Source organism: Silurus meridionalis, chromosome 24 (genome assembly GCF_014805685.1).
Source record: "Silurus meridionalis isolate SWU-2019-XX chromosome 24, ASM1480568v1, whole genome shotgun sequence".
Taxonomy (NCBI): Eukaryota; Metazoa; Chordata; class Actinopteri; order Siluriformes; family Siluridae; genus Silurus; species Silurus meridionalis.
Window position 1 is genome coordinate 3782697 of NC_060907.1, and position 17500 is coordinate 3800196.

General features: G+C 38.1%; 1 long non-coding RNA gene across 1 annotated transcript; it reads right to left on the minus strand.

Moving 5' to 3' along the window:
- Positions 1-14558: 14558 nt before the first annotated feature.
- Positions 14559-17463, minus strand: LOC124378486. The gene is made up of 2 exons (XR_006924246.1): positions 17434-17463; positions 14559-14807 (listed from the first exon to the last, which is right to left on the minus strand). It is a non-coding gene; the product is annotated as an uncharacterized LOC124378486 (long non-coding RNA).
- Positions 17464-17500: the final 37 nt, after the last annotated feature.

Sequence of the window (17500 nt, forward strand, 5' to 3'; positions counted from 1 at the left end):
TGTGACTGTGTGTGTGTGTGTATGTGAGTAAGTGAGTGTCTGTGTGTATGTGAGATTGAGTGTGTTTTATGTGTGTTTGAGTGTGTAAGTGTGTGTTTTACCTTCTCCTATCTGCTCTACACAAAAAGCAAAAAGAAGTTACAATTATTAGATATAAATATAAATAAAATAAAATAAATATATATATATATATATATATATATGTGTGTGTTTATATGTAAATGTGTGTGTGTGTGTGTGTGTGTGTGTGTGTGTGTGAGTGAGTGTCTGTGTGTATGTGAGATTGAGTGTGTAAGTGTGTTTGTGTGTTTTACTGTGTGGTCTCCTGTTTGGAGTTGAAATTAAAACACAAAAAGGAAAAAAGTGTAAAGAATTTACAATTATTATATTTAAATATAAATAAAATAAATCAATACAATATGATTTAAATATATATATATATATATATATATATATATATATATATATATATATATATATATATATATATATATATATATATGTGTGTGTGTTTATATATATATATATATATATATATATATATATATATATATATATATATATATATATATATATGTGTTGTCAGTGTTTGTGTGTATTACCAGAGTGAGAGTGAGTGAGTGAGTGAGTGTCTGTGTGTATATGAGATTGAGTGTGTTTTTATGTGTTTGTGTGTTTTACCTCTTCTTATCTGCGCACAAAAAGTAAAAAAAAAAAAAAAAAAAAAAATATGTTATATAAAAATAAATAAAATAAATAAATAAAATATTATACATATACATATATATGTGTGTGTGTGTTTGAGTGTATTACCAGTGTGTGACTGTGTGAGTGTGTGTAAGTGTGTGTGTGTGTTTTACCTGGTGATATGTGCACTGCCGCTGAAATAAAAACACAGAAAAGTAAAAAAAAAAGGGAAAAAGTTACAATTATTATATCTACTAACATTAGAGTATGTGTTTGTGTGTGTTTATATGTGTGTGTATATGTGTCTGTGAGATTGACTGTGTTTTTATGTGTTGTTGAGTGTGTAAGTGTGTGTTTGTGTTATTTACCTGCTCCTATCCGCCCTGCAGCTGAAATAAAAACACACAAAAAAAGAAAAAAAAAAGTGAAATGAAGTAACAATTATTACACCTACTATCATTATATATGTGTGTGTCTGTGTGTGTCAGTAGGTGTGTGTGTGAGTGAGTGTCTGTGTGTATGTGAGGTTGAGTGTGTTTTTATGTGTGTTTGAGTGTGTAAATGTGTGTTTGTGTTTTACCTTCTGATATCTGCACTGCCTCTGAAATAAAAAAAAGGAACAAAAGACGTTACAATTATTATATCTACTATTATTATAATGTGTGTGTCTGTGTGTCAGTAGGTGTGTGTGTGAGTGAGTGTCTGTGTGTGTGTGTGTGTGTGAGTGAATGTGTAAGTGTGTGTGTGTATGTTAGTGTCTGTGTGTATGTGTGTGTGTGTGTGTGAGTGAATGTGTGTTAGTGTGTGTGTGTGTGTGTATGTGAGTGAATGTGTTAGTGTGTGTGTGTGTGTGTGTATGTGAGTGAATGTGTAAGTTAGTGTGTGTGTGTGTTTGTATGTGAGTGTGTAAGTGTGTGTGTGTGAGTGAGTGAGTGTATGAATGTGTGAATGTGTGAGTGACTGAGTGTGTGTGTGTGAGTGAGTGTGTGTGTGTGTGTGTGTGTGTTTTAGTTTGTGTGTATATATGTGAGTAAGTGTCTTTGTGTATGTGAGATTGAGTGTGTTTTTATGTGTTGTTGAGTGTGTAAGTGTGTGTTTGTGTGTTTTACCTCCTTCTATACACACTGCAGCTAAAATAAAAACACAAAAAAAATAAAAATAAAAAAAAAGTAAAAAGAATTTACAATTATTATTGTATTTTCCGGACTATAAGCCCTTGGCATCGATAAATGAACAGAGAGTCTCTATACAGGTGTAGATCGTTTATTGGAACATGTCTTCAGTTTGTACTCTTTAACATGAAGCATCCACCGATCGCCGTTCAACACCAATCACCACCTTTTTGCAGCATACATGTCCTCCTTAACAAACTTTCCAGGAGGGGGTAAGGCAGTCTTGGGTTTAATCAGGATAAGATGATTTGGAGTCAATGGCTCTAGTGACATGGGGTCATTGATTACATCGACATGCAATGGACGGCTGTTTATTATAGCCATTGCTTCGTAAAATAGTGTTCTGAGAGAGGCCTCATCTAGTCTTCCTTGACATTGTGCAATTGTAACATTCAACACACTTCGAATGGACCGAATCTGACGCTCCCAAATGCCACCTGCATGACTTGCAGAAGGAGCGTTAAAAACAAACTCACACTGCTTATCTGCCAGAAAGGTCTCCAATACCTTTGTGTCACATTGTGTAAGGGCTTCCTTGAGCTCATTCTTAGCTCCCACAAAATTTTAACCCTGATCACAGCGAAATTGGCTAACAGCTCCTCTAAGGCTAACAAAGCACCTTAGAGCGTTTATGAGAGCATCTGTGGACACATTTTTTCCTACGTTTTGAACCCCGCGGCTTAAACAACAATGCGGCTAATTTATGAAATTTTCCTGAGTTTTTCCCGGTTTCACAAACGTCAAGCCAAAAAACTGAACCCCATAACATTAGACCAATCAAATTTCCGAACGGAAACGAAAAAACGCACTTCATCTGTGTTCTGAGCTGCACGGCATCGGGAGAAAACCTTCCACCGGGTGATTTTTTAAACGTTTATATGTAAATGTGTGTGTGTGTGTGTGTGTGTGTGTTTGACCTTCTCTTATCTGCAGTATAACTTATAGTGTCCAGTTTGGAGCTGAAATAAAAACACAAAATAAGTTACAATTATTATATCTACTATCATTATAATATAACACTCACTTTTCAACGGACTTTGAACTCCCTCGGGAAATCGGCCGAACACCGCGGACCGCTGATCCAGCTCGGCCGACAGCGAGACCACAGCGCCGGCGGCGAGACCGTAAACAAAGGAGGGGGAAGCGAGGCGGCATCAGGGCTAAGCTAAGGCTAAACCCGCATCAACCATCGATTCCAAGCGTCTTCCTTGCCAATGTACAGTCTCTTGCTAATAAAACGATAGAGTTGCTGCTCCGGATATCATCACACAAACGGATTAAGGAATGTAATGTCATGATTTTTACGGAAACATGGCTCAACAACAACATTCCCAGCAGCGCCATCGAGCTCGGGGGTCGCAGTGTTTATCGGGCGGACAGGACGGCAGAGGACTCTGGTAAGCGCAGAGGTGGAGGTCTGTGCATTTATGTTAACAACTCATGGTGCACAGACTCTACTGTTACTGAAAGTCATTGCTCTGTTCATTTAGAGTATTTGATGATTAAGTGCAGACCCTTTTATTTACCGAGAGAATTCTCAGCCATTGTTGTGACTGCAGTGTACATTCTGCCGGATGCTAATGCTAAGCTAGCTATGGAGGAACTGCATGCAGCTATCAGCAAACAGCAGTCTGCACATCCTGAAGGAGCTTTCATTGTTGCTGGAGATTTCAACCATTCCAACCTGAAATCTGTTCTACCAAAATTTCACCGCAATGTCTCCTGCTGTACCAGAGGGGACAAAACACTGGACCAGGTATACACAAACATACCTGAGGCATACACAGCCATTCCCCTCCCCCACTTGGGTCAGTCTGATCACCTCTCTTTGTTCATGCTACCCAAATACACACCACTGATCAAACGCGTGGAACCAGCTGTGAGGACAGTAAAGGTATGGCCAGAGGGGGCCATTTCTTCTCTACAACAACAGTTTCAGGATACTGACTGGAACATGTTCGCTTCACAGGCCACACTGGACTCTCACACAGACATGGACACTTACACATCATCTGTTTTGGACCATATTAACATGTGCATTGACAATGTCACTACCGTCAAACACGTGAAATGCTTTCCTAACCAGAAGCCGTGGATGAACTCTGAAGTCCGTCTCCTGTTGAAAGCAAGAGATGCTGCTTTTAAATCTGGCAGTGCAGAGGACTACAACAGAGCCAGGTCCAACCTGAAAAGGGGCATCAGGAAAGCAAAGCTCACATTCAAACTCCACATAGAAGAGCACTTCCACAACTCTGACCCCAGACGCATGTGGAAAGGCATCCAGTCAATCACAGACTACAAACCTACAGCTCAACCAACCAGCAGTGCCTTCCAAACGAACGAACTTAATCACTTTTTTGCTCGTTTTGACCAAAGCACAGGACATTTTACACCAACCACGGACTCTGCTACTGCTTACAGCCCACTTTCACTCTCAACAACGGACGTCTATTCAGTGTTTAGCAGAGTGGATGCACGAAAGGCAGCTGGCCCGGATGGCATACCGGGACGTGTTCTCAGAGCATGCGCTGGACAACTGGCACAGGTTTTTACTGACATGGTCAGTATGAGAGAATTGTACTCAAATCATACTTTAACTGTTCTAATACAAGATACACAAATTTGGTCCTGTCAAGCAGACAAAAACATGAACATGATATATAAGACATGTGGCTGTGCAAGGGTGCTGTTATCACTTAGTGTCTACTCAGTTTTGTTGCCAATTATTTAGACAATAATGGCTGTATGTTGGGTTATTTTCAGAGGACAGTAAATCTGTACTGATATCCAAACTGCACACTGACTAATCTAAAATATATCTAAGTATTGTTCCTTGAGAAGATTATACTAAAACGGTTGCTGAAATGTGAGGGGTGTACTCACTTTTGGGAGATACTGTAGCTCCAGTCAGGAGCACAGTGGTTTACGTCTCAGCTTAACACCAGCAAAGACCCTGGAGAAATCTTGTGGTGCCTGAAGCTTACTGAGTCCCACAGGTCATCCGAACAAAGTGGTATGTAGCTATAACCTTAGCCGTAGACTATGCTAGGTAGTATAAGTGGGCGCTGACAGAATAAAAAATGTAGCTAATTAGGTTGTGAGCTAATTACTGTTAACTCGACAAATTCTTAGCCTTTGCAACCGGTATTTAGTCATGGAAATTCCACTTTTTAGTCAGGGAAAATGACATTTGGTTTAAAGTTGAATTCCTGATTATTATAAAATCTCAAGTTACCATAGGAGATTATCATTAAAGCAAAAAGTTACCACAGGAGATTATTATTTATTATAATAGTTACATCAAATGATTGTAATTAAAGATAAATGTAACACAGAATATTAGTATTAATTCTAATGTTCCCTCAAAAGATTATTATTAAAACTAAAGTTGCCACCGGAAATCATTATTGAAGCTAAAATTGGCTTTTTAAAATTTACAAGAGTTACAAGAGATTATCAATAAAAGCTATTGCCTCAAGAGATTATTACTGAACCCAAAGTTAACACAAAAGATTATTATAAAAGCAAATAGTTACCACAGGAGTTTATTATTCAAGTTAAAAGTTACCACAGAAGAATACTATTATAGCTAAAGTTACATCAAAAGATTGTTATTAAAGATAAATGTACCAAAAATGTACAAAATGTACAAAAAAACATTATTTTGAAAGTTACCACAAGATTTTATCAATAAAAGCTATTGCCGCAAGAGATTATTACTGAACTCGAAGTTAACAAAAGCTTATTATAAAAAGCAAAAATTACCACAGGAGATTATTACTAAAGCAAACGTCTCAATAGATTATTATTAAAGCTAAAGATTAAGATGTTTTGTTTACCACAAAACATTATTAATAAAGCAATTGTGACCGCTGAAAATAATTATTAAAGGCAAAGTTACATCAAATAATTAACATAAAAGCTAAAGTTCACGCTGAAGATTATGATGATGGCTATAGTTAATATAAAAGGCCAAAACATCTCAGCAGCATAAAAAGCCACCGTTTCTGGGGGATGGGTTTGCTGGTGAGGGGGGGTTCATTCATTTCATTGCTCGGACTAGTGGAATTCATGTCACATTTACACGTATATACTAATCACATTGGAAATGTTTCTCCTCGTAGGAACCCAAAGATTAAAGTAACGTTGTGCCCCAGTATTTTTAAGACAAATATCTGGAATGTTCCACTGTGTACAGGGAAGTTCAAAGTCCAGTATGGAGTGTGTATGTGAGCTGCTCGTGGGTCTCTGCAGAAAGATCGGTGGTGTGTCGATAGAAAGAGAGAGAGTGCGATTATCTCAGCAGAAAGCCTCGTCATCTTGGAAGTGGGTCCTCTACAGAATCAATAAAAAAACACCTATGATTAGCATATTTGTATCTGATTGGCTGGCATAATTTTCTAATTTAAAGGTATACTCTATGTAACCATGACAACCACTATATATATATATATATATATATATATATATATATATATATATATATATATATATATATAGGCTTGGCCAATATTTAGTCTGTCTTTATGAATTACCGTATTTTCCGGAGTATAAGCTCCGCTACTTTTTTCCCACACTTTGAACCCCGCGGCTTAAACAATAAACCATTAAAACATGATTTTCACACAAAAACAAAAACATAATAATAAATATTTAAGGCAAATCAGTGTGACTTCTGCTCACGAATCATATGAGTCGGGTGTGTGTCTTGAACTCCGCCGAACCCCTGAGACTGACTCACCGAATCCCTGGGGTTCGATCGAAATTACGGTATATATATATATATATATATATATATATATATATATATAGAGAGAGAGAGAGAGAGAGAGAGAGAGATAATATTATGCAGAATGGAATGTTAGTTAGAGGATATGGACATTTTAAAGAAGGTTTGCAATAAAATAAATACAAGACACTCGTAATTTTAATAGATTACATGGCTTAAACGGATAATTTGTTGTAGACTTTAGTAGATATAGTCGCATACCAGCATCCTGAAGGCGAGAGGCTGCTCGGGAAATGACGTGAAATAACTGCCGACGTCGCAGAGTGGATGCACGAAAGGCACAGGTTTTTACTGACATTTTCAACCTGTCACTGGCCCAAGCCACGGTACCAACATGCCTGAAGACCACTACTATCATACCAGTGCCTAAGCACTCAGCTGCTAAATGCCTGAATGACTTTCGCCCGGTTGCACTCACCCCCATTGCTATGAAGTGCTTTGAGAAACTGGTCCTGAATCACCTCACTGTGGGCCTACCACCTTCACTGGACCCACACCAGTATGCCTATCGCCTGAACAGGTCAACAGAGGATGCAGTTTCCACAGCTCTTTATTCTGCTCTCACCCACCTGGATAAGAGCAACACATACATCAGAATGCTGTTCATTGACTTTAGCTTTGCATTCAATACAGTCCTCCCCACTGTACTGATCACTAAGCTTAGTGAACTGGGTATCTGCACCTCCACTTGCAGATGGATTCTGGACTTTCTCACCAACAGACTTCAATCTGTCAGGTTGGGAAACCAGGTATCCTCAACCCTCATTCTGAACAATGGCATACCGCAGGGCTGTGTTCTGAGCCCACTGCTCTACTCCCTGTTCACCCACGATTGTGCTTCTCTGTATAACTCCAACATCTTTATCAAGAATGCAGAAGACACCACCGTGGTCAGCCAGATCGAAAACAACGACGAATCGGCCTACAGGGAAGAGATCCGTAATCTGGCAGCATGGTGTGTACTCACTTTTGTTGCCAATTATTTAGACAACAATGACTACCATGATGACTATGAAGATGAAATTGGTGTGAGTCATAGGATCATTGTCAAGCAAGTTGTTGAACCATCTCACAAACTCAAGTCTGAAATTCACTTTGTGTGTAGTAACAAGGTTAAGGAAATCACTTTTACAGATATTCTCAAGGTCTTTGAGTCGGATTTTGCTGAAAGGAATAAGGAAGAATTCTGTGTGTCACAAGAAGACCTGCAGTTTTTGGAGAAGTTAAACAAGGGCATTAAGCAAAATCAAGATGGACACTACGAAATGCCATTGCCGTTTAAGGGTGAGAGCCCAAATCTGCCAAACAACAAGGCTTGTGCAGAATATCGACTTAAATCCCTAGAGAAACGACTAAGGAAGGATAACCAATATTACAGAGACTACCTGGCTTTCATGTCTGAGATGATAACCAGAGGCGACGCCGAAAAGGTTCCTGAGGTGGAAGTAGGCAATCCGCAGCAGTGGTATATACCTCATCATGGGGTTTACCACCCACAGAAGCCAGGCAAGATCCGCATCGTTTTTGATTGCTCAGCAAGATTTCAGAGTACTTCTCTCAATGACCATTTACAGACAGGGCCTGACCTCACAAATACCCTTATTGGAGTCTTGTGTCGTTTTCGGAAAGGGCAGGTGGCCATAATGTGTGATGTGGAGCGTATGTTTCACCAGTTTTATGTTGCTCCAAAGGATCGAAACTACCGTAGGTTCCTGTGGTGGGAAGATGGCAACATGGAAGCTCAACCATCAGTTTATCGCATGAAAGTTCACTTGTTTGAGGCGGCCTCCTCACCTGGATGTGCAAACTTCAAGCTCAAGCATCTTGCTGCAAAAGGTGAAGGCAAATTTGATCAAGCTACGGTTAATTTCATACAACGTAATTTTTATGTTGACGATGGCTTAGCAAGTGTAAACTCAGATGATGAAGCTATCCAACTTGTGAAGGAAGCCAGAGAACTTTGTCAAACTGGGAATCTCCGCTTGCACAAATTCATCACCAACAGCAAAAGGGTGATTTCAACAATCCCAAAGGAAGAGTGTTCTGAGGGTGTAACCGCCTTTGATTTGGACCTAGGAGAACCTAAAATGGAAAGGGCACTTGGAGTTAAATGGTGTGTAGCTTCGGACATGTTTCACTTTGGAGTGTTACTAAAGGAAAATCCTTCCACTAGAAGAGGAATGCTATCTACGGTAGCTACTATTTTTGATCCTCTTGGATTCCTTGCTCCCTTCATTTTAGTTGGGAAAAGAACCATACAAAGGATGTGTCAGGACAAGATGGGCTGGGACGAACCACTTCCTGATGACCTCAAGCCACATTGGGAAGCTTGGCTGCAAGACCTCCCTAACCTGTCAATGTTAAAGATACCACGTTGTTATGTCCCATCAACATTTAAAGATGTCCAGCAAAATGGGTTACACCATTTCTCAGATGCCAGCATGACAGGATATATTCTTACCTCAGAACTGTGACAGGGTCTGGAGAAGTCCACTGTTCACTCGTTATGGGAAAATCAAGGGTTGCCCCAACAAAGGTTACAACAATCCCAAGATTGGAGCTTACAGCCGCAGTTGCCACAAGAACTGGGGATTTGCTCAAAAGAGAATTAGAGTTGGAGGGTATCCGCATGCAAGAAAAAGCCACGATGAGCATTGAAAGCTGCTATGCTTATTGTTAAGAAGATACGTTTAATTAAAATAAGTTTGTGCAAGAAGTTACCACTCTTAGTCTACAAGCAGGCAAAGTGGTATGTAAGTTTATTTTCAGTTTTTTGTCTAAATTTAATGTTTTTCTTTGTAACTGAATGTATTTTGTATATTTATCCTTTTTATTCAGTTCTACGGTGTAAATTCTACGGTGTTGATTTCGGTGTTGATGTCAAGCTTAATAAACATCAGTGAAAGAACCTCTGCCTTCGGATTGTGACTAAGGGCGGCATACACAGTGGTTTACGTCTCAGCTTAACACCAGCAAAGACCCTGGAGAAATCTTGTGTTGCCTGAAGCTTACTGAGTCCCACAGGTCATCCGAACAAAGTGGTATGTAGCTATAACCTTAGCCGTAGACTATGCTAGGTAGTATAAGTGGGCGCTGACAGAATTAAAAATGTAGCTAATTAGGTTGTGAGCTAATTACTGTTAACTCGACAAATTCTTAGCCTTTGCAACCGGTATTTAGTCATGGAAATTCTGCTTTTTAGTCAGGGAAAATGACATTTGGTTTAGAGTTGAATTCCTGATTATTATAAAATCTCAAGTTACCATAGGAGATTATCATTAAAGCAAATAGTTACCTCAAAAGATTATTTTAAAATCCAACAAACAAAAGGTTATTATTTTCAAAGCAAAATGTTACCACAGGAGATTATTATTTATTATTATAGTTACATCAAATGATTGTAATTAAAGATAAATGTAACACAGAATATTAGTATTAATTCTAATGTTCCCTCAAAAGATTATTATTAAAACTAAAGTTGCCACCGGAAATCATTATTAAAGCTAAAATTGGCTTTTTAAAATTTACAAGAGTTACAAGAGATTATCAATAAAAGCTATTGCCCCAAGAGATTATTACTGAACCCAAAGTTAACACAAAAGATTATTATAAAAGCAAAAGGTTACCACAGGAGTTTATTATTCAAGTTAAAAGTTACCACAGAAGAATACTATTATAGCTAAAGTTACATCAAAAGATTGTTATTAAAGATAAATGTACCAAAAATGTACAAAAAAATATTATTTTGAAAATTACCACAAGATTTTATCAATAAAAGCTATTGCCTCAAGAGATTATTTAAATTTATTTATTATTTATTTAATTAAAATTACCATAGGAGATTATCATTAAAGCAAATAGTTACCTCAAAAGATTATTATAAAATCTCAAGTTACCATAGGAGATTATCATTAAAGCAAATAGTTACCTCAAAAGATTATTATAAAAGCAAAAGGTTACCACAGGAGTTTATTATTCAAGTTAAAAGTTACCACAGAAGAATACTATTATAGCTAAAGTTACATCAAAAGATTGTTATTAAAGATAAATGTAACACAGAATATTAGTATTAATTCTAATGTTCCTCAAAAGATTATTATAAAAGCAAAAGGTTACCACAGGAGATTATTATTTATTATTATAGTTACATCAAATGATTGTAATTAAAGATAAATGTAACACAGAATATTAGTATTAATTCTAATGTTCCTCAAAAGATTATTATTAAAACTAAAGTTGCCACCGGAAATCATTATTAAAGCTAAAATTGGCTTTTAAAATTTACAAGAGTTACAAGAGATTATCAATAAAAGCTATTGCCTCAAGAGATTATTTAAATTTATTTATTATTTATTTAATTAAAATTACCACAGGAGATTATTATTTATTATTATAGTTACATCAAATGATTGTAATTAAAGATAAATGTAACACAGAATATTAGTATTAATTCTAATGTTCCTCAAAAGATTATTATAAAAGCAAAAGGTTACCACAGGAGATTATTACTAAAGCAAACATTGTCTCAATAGATTAAGCTAAAGTTACCACAAAACAATATTAATAAAGCAATTGTGACCGTTGAAAATAATTATTAAAGGCAAAGTTACCTCAAATAATCGATCGAACCCAGGTTAAGAACCACTGCATTAGACCAATGAAATTGCTGAAGGGTTTAAGGTGAACTAATGAAACTCTTTATATTAATTCAGATGCGCTCCCACTGAATCGGGCCGCACCACATCATAAATATGGATGATGTTCGTCTGACGTTTGACCTGCTGCTCACTCATGTCTCACTCGCACTGTCTACAGGAAAGAGAATCATTCGTCACGCTGAAAACAACCGGGCATGAAAAAACACTTCACCGGTGTTCTGAGCTGCACGGCATCGGGAGAAAAGATTCACCGATGGTGATGTTTAAACGCACAACGATGCTAAAAGAAAAACTCTCGAGAGAAATAGTTGTGAAAGGAAGGAGGAAGACAGTGAACAATGACTTTCTTGGTAGGCTACTGTTTAGATACAAGCCGTGTAACAGACAGTGTCTTTCATTAAAGCCTGTGTAAAGTTCATTAGTTTCAGTGTAGACACCTGCGTCTCATAGACAGGTGCGGCTTATTTATGTTCAAAATAAAAATCTTTCTACAATTCAGTGGGTGTGGCTTATATTTGGGTGCGCTTATTAGTCCGGAAATTATGGTGTATATATATATATATATATATAACCCTCTTTCTCAATTATACTTTTCAGGATTTATCATGTGCATGGGGAAATTAATTGATGAGAGGTTACTAAAATTTTAAATCAGGATGCATACACAAAACTAAACTTACACTTCGGACATGCAACTCTGGCTAGAGTGCGGAGAGGCCTGGTTAGCTTGAGTATAGCTATACTGCGTTCATTTGTTTTTTTCTTGTGAGCATCAAACTCCCATGCACATGTACTTAACCACCATAACCCTATATTGTTAAACTCAAAATGTATTTGTATTCTTATTTTTTAGAACTAGATGAGTTACAATCTCAACATGTCATTGTAATTCACATAAAATAAATGAACAATACTACCTATAAGTTTCATCAGTTTTGTGGTACCACAACGTTGGCGCGCTTGTTGGAGCTCAGTTGCAATCTTCCCAAAGAATATTGTCTGTACTCACGGTTCCTTGGTAACAGAAAGATTATAGTGACCATCTATCCAAACCGTTCCATCCCATGGTGAAATACGCAATGAAGAAACCCGTCATGAAGCTCCGTCTCGTCCACGTGCAAAAGACAGACACCTCCGGCCTACAGCGCGAATCCTGAGCACATGTACTGTAGCAACAGCTACAGCAGCATCCGATGCACACTAGCCAAAAGTTCACAAAATCGAATGAGCTTAACTATTTCTTGTCCAAAAATGTCAATTTCATTTTAGTTTATAATGTCCATACTCACTCAGAAACTCGGTGGCAAAGTGGGTTTCTAGCTATGTATTAGAATTTCACACATGGCTATAGGGTAGCAGTTCACACATGGCTATGGTGTTTGCTCCACTTCGGTAGAAATTTCGTGGCCAATTCAACCAGCTCCAAAACAATGCTCACTCTCCCGTTTTACCAAAGTTACACACCGAAAACAAATAATCCCTTGTCGGAACTCAGAGCCCGTCTCTGAGGCGACACATCGAGGGTGGATTCTTTGCTCAGAGGATTCCCAATAATGCCCAGCCATTTCTAGAAAAAAACACAAATATAATAGACACAAACCGCCAATGAAGGATCCTCAGTCCTGGATGAGTAAAAGCAAAACTTCTTTATTCCATACACTTTCCAATGAGCTCAATAAAAGGTGGGTACTTCACATCAAAATGAACAGCACATCAAAAATGATAGAGCACGCCAAAGTGAAGAAGTACACTGACTGTTTGTTTCACGCTCGTATTTATACCCTGTAGCCATCATATCTTTCTATTTTTTTTCTAATTTCTTCACCTTGAGTAATTCCCCTTATTTTCAGATCTTGCCCTCTTTTTCGATTCCCCTTATCTTTGGCCTTGGTGTTCATTCCTCCAAACAACACCATATTTGGAGTTCCTGTTTTTTCCAATTCCCCTTATATTCGGCCTTTTTCTGATTTTATATAAAAAATGAGTGAGTATAAAGCCCTTTTTTTTTTGGACCCAACCATACATTGCTTCAGTCTTTCAAGTGTGAACAACCATTTTGTGGCCTATTTTGTCTTCCTGCATCTGCAATGGGTAAGTGTTATGCTTTATTCTTTTTATAATGCTGTTTGCTATTCTACTTTTATTGAATTGAGTTATATCAGTGTATTAGATTGCCTGTATACATGTGCTTGATTATATTATTTAGTGCTCAGGTTATATTTTAATTGTGCTTTCTGAACTGATTGTTACATAGTGTATAGACTCTTCTCTTGAGTGTGTGTTATCCTTTGCCTGCGCCTAGCAGTCACCGTGATTTTACCCTGTTTAACATCTTATCTCTGTTGGTTTCTTTTTGCTCAGCTCCACCACGCATACCTCCTAGATCGTCTCCGATGGGTATTCTTCGCAGACAATTCCGCCAGTTCCAGCTCTCCTCACTTGCCGCTGAGCTTACTCAATTTCTACTCCAACTGTCCCAGAGAATCCCTTTCTGCCTCCTCGCATTGTGCAAAGCACTTCTACGCGTGACATGGGCACACAGACTTCTCCTGACCTTAACAACTGCCGTGAAGGCTCCTGCCTCCTGATATGTCACCACTGTTTTCTCCCTATCCTTCACACTGGTCTCCCACTGATTATTCCCCTACTTCTCCCGCTGCTCAGCCAAGCCACCGTGTTCCTGCGCCTTCACCCGGCCTTGGGCCTAGCTACTCCTTCATGTCTCCTGCACCTGCAGTAGCCCACACGCCTTGTTATCCCAATAAAATGCTTAAACTCCCTCAAGGTCATTTTCTGTCCTTCTTTGTCTATTCCACACACTAATTACATTGTCAGACTCCATCCTACTTACACATACCTTATTATTACTATTTTACTTATACTTGATGTAAATAAAGGTTTGATTAACATATAGATTAAATAGGTTTTAGCAAACTACTTCTATTGTGTCTAATACGTCCTATATTGATTAAGTTAATTAGGTTAATTTTGTTGGATTAATGTTAGTTTGAACTTATAACACACGCTAGATAAGTGATTAAAATTATTTTCTCGACACCCTCGCTCTTAACTTTGATAACCAGTAATGTAATCAATCCTACAAAACTTACAGCCTCTCTCACAGCCATCTCTGTGTGTGTGTTTTCTTTTTCCCGCCCCCTCAATAATCGGTTACCATACTGCTCTCTGGATGGCACTCATTGGATAACAAATAAAACTGACACCTGACCATCCAATACAAATAAAATGACAGAGGGTTCAAAGGTTTATTTAAAACAACAGATCAATCTTAGAACTTTAACAAATATAAATTAATATTAAATGTTAATATAAAAAAAAAATTATATACAAAGAACAATCAGAATATACAGAATAACAGAACACAAAATAAACAAGGTTTGGGATAAATATGAAATAACATGAAATAACGTGAAATAACTGCTGACGTCAGCTACCGTCCAGTCCACCGGCTTCCAGATGCAGGATTCCGTCCTCACAAAACTAACACACGCCAGAAAAACAGGGAGATGTTTATTTATATGTCTGTGATGGTATGGTATGTCTGAAGATGTTCCACCAGATTTCGTGGAGATTTGCGTTTGTTCAACTGTCGCTAAAATCAGCTACAATGTGTTCAATAGGGTTGAGGTGAGATCGCTATGGCAGAAGATCTTCCACTCCAACCCATGTGAAGCATAATCATAGCAGGCTTTGGGTCTCCTAGTTCAAGTGAAATGTAGACAAAATGTAGATATTATAATGTGTGTCTGTGTGTGTGTGTATATATATATATGAGTGAGTATAAAGCCCTTTTTTTTGGACCCAACCATACATTGCTTCAGTCTTTCAAGTGTGAACAACCATTTTGTGGCCTATTTTGTCTTCCTGCATCTGCAATGGGTAAGTGTTATGCTTTATTCTTTTATAATGCTGTTTGCTATTCTACTTTTATTGAATTGAGTTATATCAGTGTATTAGATTGCCTGTATACATGTGCTTGATTATATTATTTAGTGCTCAGGTTATATTTTAATTGTGCATTCTGAACTGATTGTTACATAGTGTATAGACTCTTCTCTTGAGTGTGTGTTATCCTTTGCCTGCGCCTAGCAGTCACCGTGATTTTACCCTGTTTAACATCTTATCTCTGTTGGTCTCTTTTGCTCAGCTCCACCACGCATACCTCCTAGATCGTCTCCGATGGGTATTCTTCGCAGACAATTCCGCCAGTTCCAGCTCTCCTCACTTGCCGCTGAGCTTACTCAATTTCTACTCCAACTGTCCCAGAGAATCCTTTCTGCCTCCTCGCATTGTGCAAAGCACTTCTACGTGACATGGGCACACAGACTTCTCCTGACCTTAACAACTGCCGTGAAGGCTCCTGCCTCCTGATATGTCACCACTGTTTTCTCCTATCCTTCACACTGGTCTCCCACTGATTATTCCCCTACTTCTCCCGCTGCTCAGCCAAGCCACCGTGTTCCTGCGCCTTCACCCGGCCTTGGGCCTAGCTACTCCTTCATGTCTCCTGCACCTGCAGTAGCCCACACGTCTTGTTATCCCAATAAAAATGCTTAAACTCCCTCAAGGTCATTTTCTGTCCTTCTTTGTCTATTCCACACACTAATTACATTGTCAGACTCCATCCTACTTACACATACCTTATTATTACTATTTTACTTATACTTGATGTAAATAAAGGTTTGATTAACATATAGATTAAATAGGTTTTAGCAAACTACTTCTATTGTGTCTAATACGTCCTATATTGATTAAGTTAATTAGGTTAATTTTGTTGGATTAATGTTAGTTTGAACTTATAACACACGCTAGATAAGTGATTAAAATTATTTTCTCGACACCCTCGCTCTTAACTTTGATAACCAGTAATGTAATCAATCCTACAAAACTTACAGCCTCTCTCACAGCCATCTCTGTGTGTGTGTGTGTGTATATATATATGAGTGAGTATAAAGCCCTTATTTTCTCTGGACCCAACCATACATTGCTTCAGTCTTTCAAGTGTGAACAACCATTTTGTGGCCTATTTTGTCTTCCTGCATCTGCAATGGGTAAGTGTTATGCTTTATTCTTTTATAATGCTGTTTGCTATTCTACTTTTATTGAATTGAGTTATATCAGTGTATTAGATTGCCTGTATACATGTGCTTGATTATATTATTTAGTGCTCAGGTTATATTTTAATTGTGCATTCTAAACTGATTGTTACATAGTGTATAGACTCTTCTCTTGAGTGTGTGTTATCTTTTGCCTGCGCCTAGCAGTCACCGTGATTTTACCCTGTTTAACATCTTATCTCTGTTGGTTTCTTTTTGCTCAGCTCCACCACGCATACCTCCTAGATCGTCTCCGATGGGTATTCTTCGCAGACAATTCCGCCAGTTCCAGCTCTCCTCACTTGCCGCTGAGCTTACTCAATTTCTACTCCAACTGTCCCAGAGAATCCTTTCTGCCTCCTCGCATTGTGCAAAGCACTTCTACGCGTGACATGGGCACACAGACTTCTCCTGACCTTAACAACTGCCGTGAAGGCTCCTGCCTCCCTGATATGTCACCACTGTTTTCTCCCTATCCTTCACACTGGTCTCCCACTGATTATTCCCCTACTTCTCCCGCTGCTCAGCCAAGCCACCGTGTTCCTGCGCCTTCACCCGGCCTTGGGCCTAGCTACTCCTTCATGTCTCCTGCACCTGCAGTAGCCCACACGTCTTGTTATCCCAATAAAATGCTTAAACTCCCTCAAGGTCATTTTCTGTCCTTCTTTGTCTATTCCACACACTAATTACATTGTCAGACTCCATCCTACTTACACATACCTTATTATTACTATTTTACTTATACTTGATGTAAATAAAGGTTTGATTAACATATAGATTAAATAGGTTTTATCAAACTACTTCTATTGTGTCTAATACGTCCTACATTGATTAAGTTAATTAGGTTAATTTTGTTGGATTAATGTTAGTTTGAACTTATAACACACGCTAGATAAGTGATTAAAATTATTTTCTCGACACCCTCGCTCTTAACTTTGATAACCAGTAATGTAATCAATCCTACAAAACTTACAGCCTCTCTCACAGCCATCTCTGTGTGTGTGTTTTACCTCTTCTTATCTGCTCTGCATCTGAAATAAACACACAAAAAAGCAAAAAGAAGTTATAATTATTAGA